General features: G+C 34.8%; 1 non-coding gene across 1 annotated transcript; it reads right to left on the bottom strand.

Annotated features, from left to right (window-relative positions):
• Nucleotides 1–7,013: 7,013 nt before the first annotated feature.
• LOC149840277 (small nucleolar RNA R71) lies at nt 7,014–7,119 on the bottom strand. Its single transcript, XR_016431735.1, has one exon. It is a non-coding gene; the product is annotated as a small nucleolar RNA R71 (small nucleolar RNA).
• Between the last annotated feature and the right edge of the window lie 253 nt (nt 7,120–7,372).

The raw sequence follows: 7,372 nt of genomic DNA, 5'->3' as shown, positions 1-7,372 counted from the left end.
AAAATTTCTGAAGTTGGAGAACAACAATGGTAGGCAATTATTTAAAAAAAAAAAGAAGAAGCTTTCTACAGCCTTTTATGGACTTTTTCAAATACGTGAGTATTTCTTTTGAGGACTGTATCTCCTGTGTTATGGTGTAATTAACTGATCTCATATATTGTTTTCAATATGTTGCTGAAAATTCTTTCATGTGCTTAAAGTATCTTCTAAGTCATGTTTCAAAAAGGTTTGCCTTGATGTCGCTGAATTCTATGTGGATGCCACTAAAAAATAGGAAGATTCTTATAAATATATACATATCGTGTTAGTGTACTGGAACTTATGCTTTGGTGTCTAAAGCTAGTTCTGATTGCTTCTGACTGCAAACGTTTGCTTTGCTATCATGTGTATTTTATTGTAGGGCCTCTTGATCTGAAAGTTGATTTACTAATATTTACAAATTCTTTTGGCATTTCATGATGGTAACTCTATACAGTGCTACTTGAACAGGAGATTTTCCACCTGCTTTTGTACATTTCTTGTTTGTTGGAAATAAAAGAAACCTAATCGGTCTTGATTCTAATATTTGTCTTGAGCCTCAAGAGGTCACTGATCAATAAGATTATACTTGGGAGTTATCTGTAGCAACTAAATCAAAGGGCTCATCCAGATTTTGTATTTACCCCAGAACCTTTGAGTTCCAATTTCAAGTGGTCTGCAAGTAAGAAAGTTTGTTTGGAGTTTATCCTACACATCTATCCCGTAAAAGGTTATAGAGGCATCAGTAAGGCCAAGGGGATATATGATTGCTGACTGCCAAGATTTGCTGGATGAAACATCATCCAGGAGGGTCTAAACTTAGGCTTGTTTACAGAAATTCATTTCCTTTTAGCATTGTGGTTATCATCAAACATTTCATGTTCCATTATGCCTTCATACAGGCGCAGCACCATGATATGAAGGGTTATAGTATAGCCCTTCCCTCACATTACCACCACCTTCATCCAGCCCCATTACCTATAGTCCGTTAGCTCATTACCTCCCTCATGACATATATATATATATATATGTATATATATATATACCTATATATATAACATATGCATGTATATATACATATGTACAAGCATATATATCATCTTTCCCTCATTCATGTCTTGATATATGAACATTTTTTTTAATATCCATAAGATATATGCCATCTTTCTTTCTATTTTCATGTTAACCCAGTTGTTTTGCAGGGAATATGTGGAAAGCATCCTCATTGGGAGTTGTAAATTCAGTTTTTGTGTATTGTAATAGTTAGACCTTAATGAAAAATTACATTCTCTGTTTTAGATAGAATGAATGAGCATCATGAATTGCTTGTTTTCATGCATCTTTTGCCTTTATTTCTCAATTTCTCACGAATGGCAACACGAATGGCACGTGCACCATTTCATAAAAGGTAATAAATCCTAAGTTGATGATTTACATCAATGGCCATAGTCAGGATGTAAACAAAACTTAGGATTTTTATCTTTTATAAAATAATACTGGATCCACACTGGATCCTTTTCAAAAATCATCATATTTTCAAATATTTCTTTCTTTTATTAGAGTTTAACTTAAAATTGGCTCAAAATATATACCAATGGCCATAGTCAGGGTATATTGAGAGTTAATTTCATTTTAAACTCTATAAAAGCACAAAAATATGTTTTATTCTTTACCTGAATTTAAATATAGATTATTATATAATACATCCAATGACCATAGTCAAGGATGTATTATATTTTCAATCCTATTTCAAATTCATGTAAAGAATGAAATATGATTTTTAAAATCTAATTTTTAAAATTCTTTAAATTCATTCATCATGTAGGATAGAATTACATCATATTTTTCAAAAATTCCTTTTCAAAAACTTCAAGTGATATGAATATCTCCTTCAGTCAATTCTTGTAAATCCAATTCATCTTTTCATTTTCAATTCTATTCCATTTTCGATCTCAAGGTCCAATTTAAACTTTGAGATTTCAAAGTTTATTTTATATTCAAGATTTCCAATTCAAATCAGATTTCAAAGTTCAAATTGACATTGAAATTTCAAGTTTATTTTATATTCAAAATTTCCAATTCAAAAACAGAATTCAAGTCCAATTTGACTTTGAAATTTATTTGCATATTCAAGATTTAAATTCTAAATTTCATTTTTTCAAGTTCAATTTAAACTTGGAAGTTCTTGATTCATCTTCTGAATTGAACTCCAAATGCACTTTAGGATCCAGGATTCAACACTCATATTGGATCTCAGACTTCAGATCCAATTTCGTTTTAGGATCCAGAATCCAATTTCACCTTGGATCTCAGACTCCAGATCCAAATCCATCTTAAGATCCAGAGCCCAACTCTACATTTGGATCTCAGATTTCATATCCACTCCATTCTAGAATCTAGAATCCAACTCTACATTGGATCACAGACTTCAGATCCAATTCCATCTTAGGATCCAGAGCCCAATTTTACATCAGATCTCAGATCCCAGATCTTAAAAGATCCAATTCCGTTTCAAAATCTAGATTTCAAATCCAAGTCCATTTCCAGATCTCATTTGAACTCCCTAAATCCATTTCTATTTTAAATACCATTTGATTTTCTCAGATCCATTCTAAATTTCAAACTTCAAAATCTAAATTCAATTCCATCTCAAGTATTCATTTCCTTTCCTAAATTCAAAGTTCAAATTCAAAGTCCATTTCTGACTTTGAAACTTCATTTTAAAGCTTTAAGTCATTCCTTCTCATTTACTCTTCCAAACTCTGATTTACTTCAAAGACTTAGAAATTCTCTGATCTATCTCAAGTTCTAAGTTAAATTCAATCATTTCTTCACTCCCTTGCCAAGTTCATCTCAGAACACTTGGAAATTTTCAAAACATCTTTCAAAAGGAGCATACATCCTTGCATTGCACAAGCATGATTCTTTGTGCATTTAGAACTAGAATAAATTCTTAGATTATATTTAGGCAAAGCAAAAGGCATGGATTCGATCCTTGGTTCGATTACCCCTGGTAAAGGCGCCAAGAACGATCGAACCTCGTACCGACGAGCGAATCCCGTCTCTCCATTTTCCCGCATATTTTCAAAAACGGAGGCGAGTAATTTTTCTAAATATTTTCAAATAAAAGTCAAGTGAAAACCCGCAAAAGAGTTCCTCTTCTCTCTCTCTTTCTTTCTCTTCTCTCTTTCTTTTCTCTCTTTTATTCTTCTCCCTTCAAAAAGGAGGAAAATAGAGGTTAGAAAGGGAAAAGAGAAGGAAGAGAGAGAAACCACAAGAGAATAGGAAAAATTTTTGCGATGATCACACTGGACTAATTGGTCCAGACCCAAAAGAAGGCACACTCAGATCTGAGCATGGTCTGGACCGATTGGTCCAGACCCAGCTGGCTACAACTAGTACCGAAAAAAGGGAGGTGGGGGTGCAGACCTACCGCCTGTACCCAGCTGCAGCTGCAAGGCTGCAGCCAAGGCCGAAACGCAACTCCAAAAAGCAAAAAGGGCTAAATGCCCAAACCGGCTATGACCGGCCATGGCCTTTGACAGGTCTGGACCGATTCGATCCAGACCATGTCAGGCCCCAACAAAAACCCCAGCCACCCGCAATGGGCGCTGGCAAGGGGTTTTGCTCAAGTAGGACGAAGACGAGAGGAAAGAGGCAAAAAGTTAAGATAGGAAGCGATTTCCCCATGGCTCGGACTGCTTGAGCTTAAGCCAGCACCTCCAAAGGAGGTCAACCCGAACGGGTAGGTAGCTAGGCTTATGCCAAGGCGTGCCACCTTGCCAACCGAACCAGACTTTAAGAAGTCTTGCTGTTACAAAGCAAATCATGAAAAAAATGATACTTGAAGCTTTTGAGGAAAACGAAAAGTTAAATCGTTATCTTGTAAGTCACACCTTTCAAATGCTAAAATGGGATTTAAGAAGTACTAATAAACATGCCAACGTGAAAAACCGTATGGCCTTGAGCTACAATGCCAATATTGCAAGAGAAAGAAGCTTGAAAACATACTTAACCGGACATTCATTATGCATGCAATCTAATCCATTCAACATCCACAAATCCGAAGGAAAACATGTTGATCGTGCATATAATTCAGGGTTTATTAACATTTAAATATGCATGATTTTATGAAATAATGTTTCAAAAACCCAATTTTATGTTAGTTTTTGAGTAAATGTGCTAAAATGATTTAAAAATAGAAAATGCATGAAAAATAGTTTTATTTTACATTTTTATACATATTTTAGTTTTTGTTATATTCATAGTAGTCTAGTGTTAGTTTTAAATTAAAAATAAAATAAAATAGAGAAAATAGTTTTTAAAATCATTTTAAATGTTTGTTTTTTTTAGAAAAGAAGAAAACATTAGTAGAATAATTTTTATTTTCCTTATAAATGAAATAAAGTTTTGTTTATAACTTTTTGAAAATTTTTTTTTTTCTAATAAACCGGTTTACACGGTTTGGTTTTTGAATTTTAAAAACTAAAAAAAAATATAATAGCAAACCGGCTAGAACCGGTTTGCGTTTTTTTTAAAAACTGAAAAAAACGGTTTTAAACCGGTTCCAGCCGGTTTGGGGTTTTAAAACCCACGAAGAAAAAAAAATTCAGGCGCCTCCCCCATATGGCTGAAGCCCTCTTGTTTTCCCCTCTTTCCCTCTGTTCTCACCCTCCTCCACCAACACCGGCCACTTCTTTTCCTACCTTCCCCTTCTCCCTCTTTCTCTGTCTACATTCCAGCCGGCAGCAGTGGTGGAGCTTCAGTCCGGTGACAGCGGTGGTGGAGGAGGCCGCCACCTCTTCCTCGATTTCTTCCATTTCACGGCAAGCTCCGAATCTCTTCTTCTTCTTCCTATTTCGATTTCTTCTGCAGCTTTTTCTTCTTCTACTTCTTCTTATTCTTCTTCCTATTCCAATTCTTCCAATCCTTCTTCTTCTGCTGCTTTGTCTGATTTTTCTTCTTTTTCTGATTTTTCTGCCGATCTGTTCCTTCTTCAGCTAATCCTTCTTCTTCTTCTATTAATTCTGTCTTCTTCTTCTTCTTCTTCAAATCATCTTCTGGTTATTGCTATATCTGTAAAACAGAAATAAAAAGAAAAAAAAAACTGAAAAAGAAAGAAAAAAAAACAAAAAGGAAAAAAAATACATTTACGAGTATGTTCTTTTGTTCATCGGCCGATCATTTTTAGTTTACAGTTTTTTTAGATTTTGTTAATTGCTTCAGTAGTTGTATTCATTCAGTAGTAATTTCTGTTTGTTAATTGATTCAGTAGTTGTTTTCAGTAGATTTTGTTAATTGATTTAGTTTTTGTTAATTGATTTAGTAGTAATTTCTGTTTGTTAATTGATTCAGTAGTTGTTTTCAATAGATTTTGTTAATTGATTTAGTAGTTGTTAATTGATTCAGTAGTTAGATGATGTATTTTGATATAGCATAGTTATTATTACCATTTCTTCATAGTTGTTTTCTGTTGCTATTCGGTTGTAGTAGAAATCTTTTGTTGTGACTGTTTTCTTTCCGATCTTATGTGTTTCATTCTAGTTTTTCAGTTTGTCATAGTTAGTGATTCAAAGTTTTTAATTCATGATATTTCTTGTTTTTAATTGATTGCATTCCTTGTTTTGTTTTAGTAATTAGTTTACCTTCTTGTTAGCCATCAGTTTATTGAATCAGTTGTTAGTTAAGCAAGATAATTAGCGATTATACTTAGTTTGTAATTAGTAAGTAGTTAGTTAGATTTAATTAGAAATCAATTTTATTTTGTCATTTAGATTTCTTGCATAAGTTGATTCACAATTTTTAGCATTTATCTAGTTTAGTATAGTCTATTTCTATTTCTGGTATTGCTCGTGTTCATTTGCATTGTGCAGGATATCACAGGAGTGGAGCGGAAGTGATTACACGACACGCGAAGTACGAAGAATAAAGTTTCTTTTTACATTTTAGTTTAGAATTAGGAATTTTAATTGGGTTTGTAAATATTGCACTTTACGCCCTCTGCGAAGGGTATTCATTTGTTGTAATAGCTAGTTGTTTTTACTTTTCTTAAAACATTTTACATTTCAATAATTCAGCAATAAAGAATAGTTTAGAATTGTGTGCTTGAATACAAAATATTCCCGTTCCCTGAGTTCGACCCAGTCTCATCCACTAGTGAGAACCGGTTTTTATTATTTGATGTCTGGTTTTCACATGTTTTTCATATAACAATCTTTTCAAAATTACAATGATTTAAAAGAAGACATCAAATTTTTGGCGCCGTTGCCGGGGAACGGCATAATATTAGTATTCACTTTATTGCCTAGTGTTGGTGTTGCATTTAGGTTTAGAACCACGTATGTGCATATCTTAGAGACGAGCTTACTTTTCTGCACAGCCCACCTATTAGGATCCCCTTAGAGGTGACTGTGTACGATTGGTACTGTACACATAGATTTCATATTTCTTATGCATAATCTCTGTTATTGTAACTGCGTGGTGTTTGTTTAGTTTCTGTTGTTTTTAGTTCACTCGCTTTGTGGTTTGCGTGGTTTGGCCGCTTAGTGCGTTAGTTAGGTAGAAAACCAAAGTTAGGACGTGTGCTACACCGGTCTACTCCAAGGTGTACGCAATGGCTGACGATCATCATTTGATCCGTCCTTTGAGGGAGTACTTCATGCCAAATACGTATACTCCCACCTCCTGCATCACAAGACCTGATGTAGGAGCGAGCCATTTTGAGATTAAGGCCAGTGTGATTCAAATGCTACCTTCGTTTTATGGCCTTAGCAATGAGGACCCATATCGTCATCTCGACGAATTCCTTGAAATTTGCTCGACTGTGCGAATCAATAACTTTGGAGATTATGCTATGAGGTTAACTTTGTTTCCGTTCTCTCTCAAAGATAAAGCCAAGCACTGGTTAAAATCTCTTGAGATGGTTCGTATTACTACTTGGGAAGGGATGCAAAAAGAATTTTTAAAAAAATATTTCCCAATTAGTAAAACGAATCAGTTTCGTAAAGCTATAACTAGTTTTTCTCAAATTGAGGGAGAACAATTTCACGAGTCTTGGGAGAGATTGAAAGATCTTCTCCGCAAGTGTCCCCATCACCAAGTGCCTCGTTGGCAGTTGGTGCAGTATTTTTATGACGGGCTTACTGAAAAGCATCGTCAAATGGTTGATTCGTCTTGTGGGGGCACTTTTATGCTCAAGAGTGAGGACGAGGCGTGGTCTCTATTCGAGACCTTGAATGAAAACACGATGCATCATAACTTGTCTTCACGGCTCGATAGGACTACATCTCTGCCTAGTGGTCCTAGGAAGGTTGGGATTTCCGAAGTTGGGTCCGAATTAGAATTGCGTACCAAG

Source organism: Nuphar pumila, chromosome 4, assembly GCF_984573655.1.
Source record: "Nuphar pumila chromosome 4, dmNupPumi1.hap1.1, whole genome shotgun sequence".
Classification (NCBI taxonomy): domain Eukaryota; kingdom Viridiplantae; phylum Streptophyta; class Magnoliopsida; order Nymphaeales; family Nymphaeaceae; genus Nuphar; species Nuphar pumila.
The sequence above is the reverse complement of the archived record's forward strand: the minus strand, read 5'-3'. Positions and strand labels throughout refer to the sequence as shown.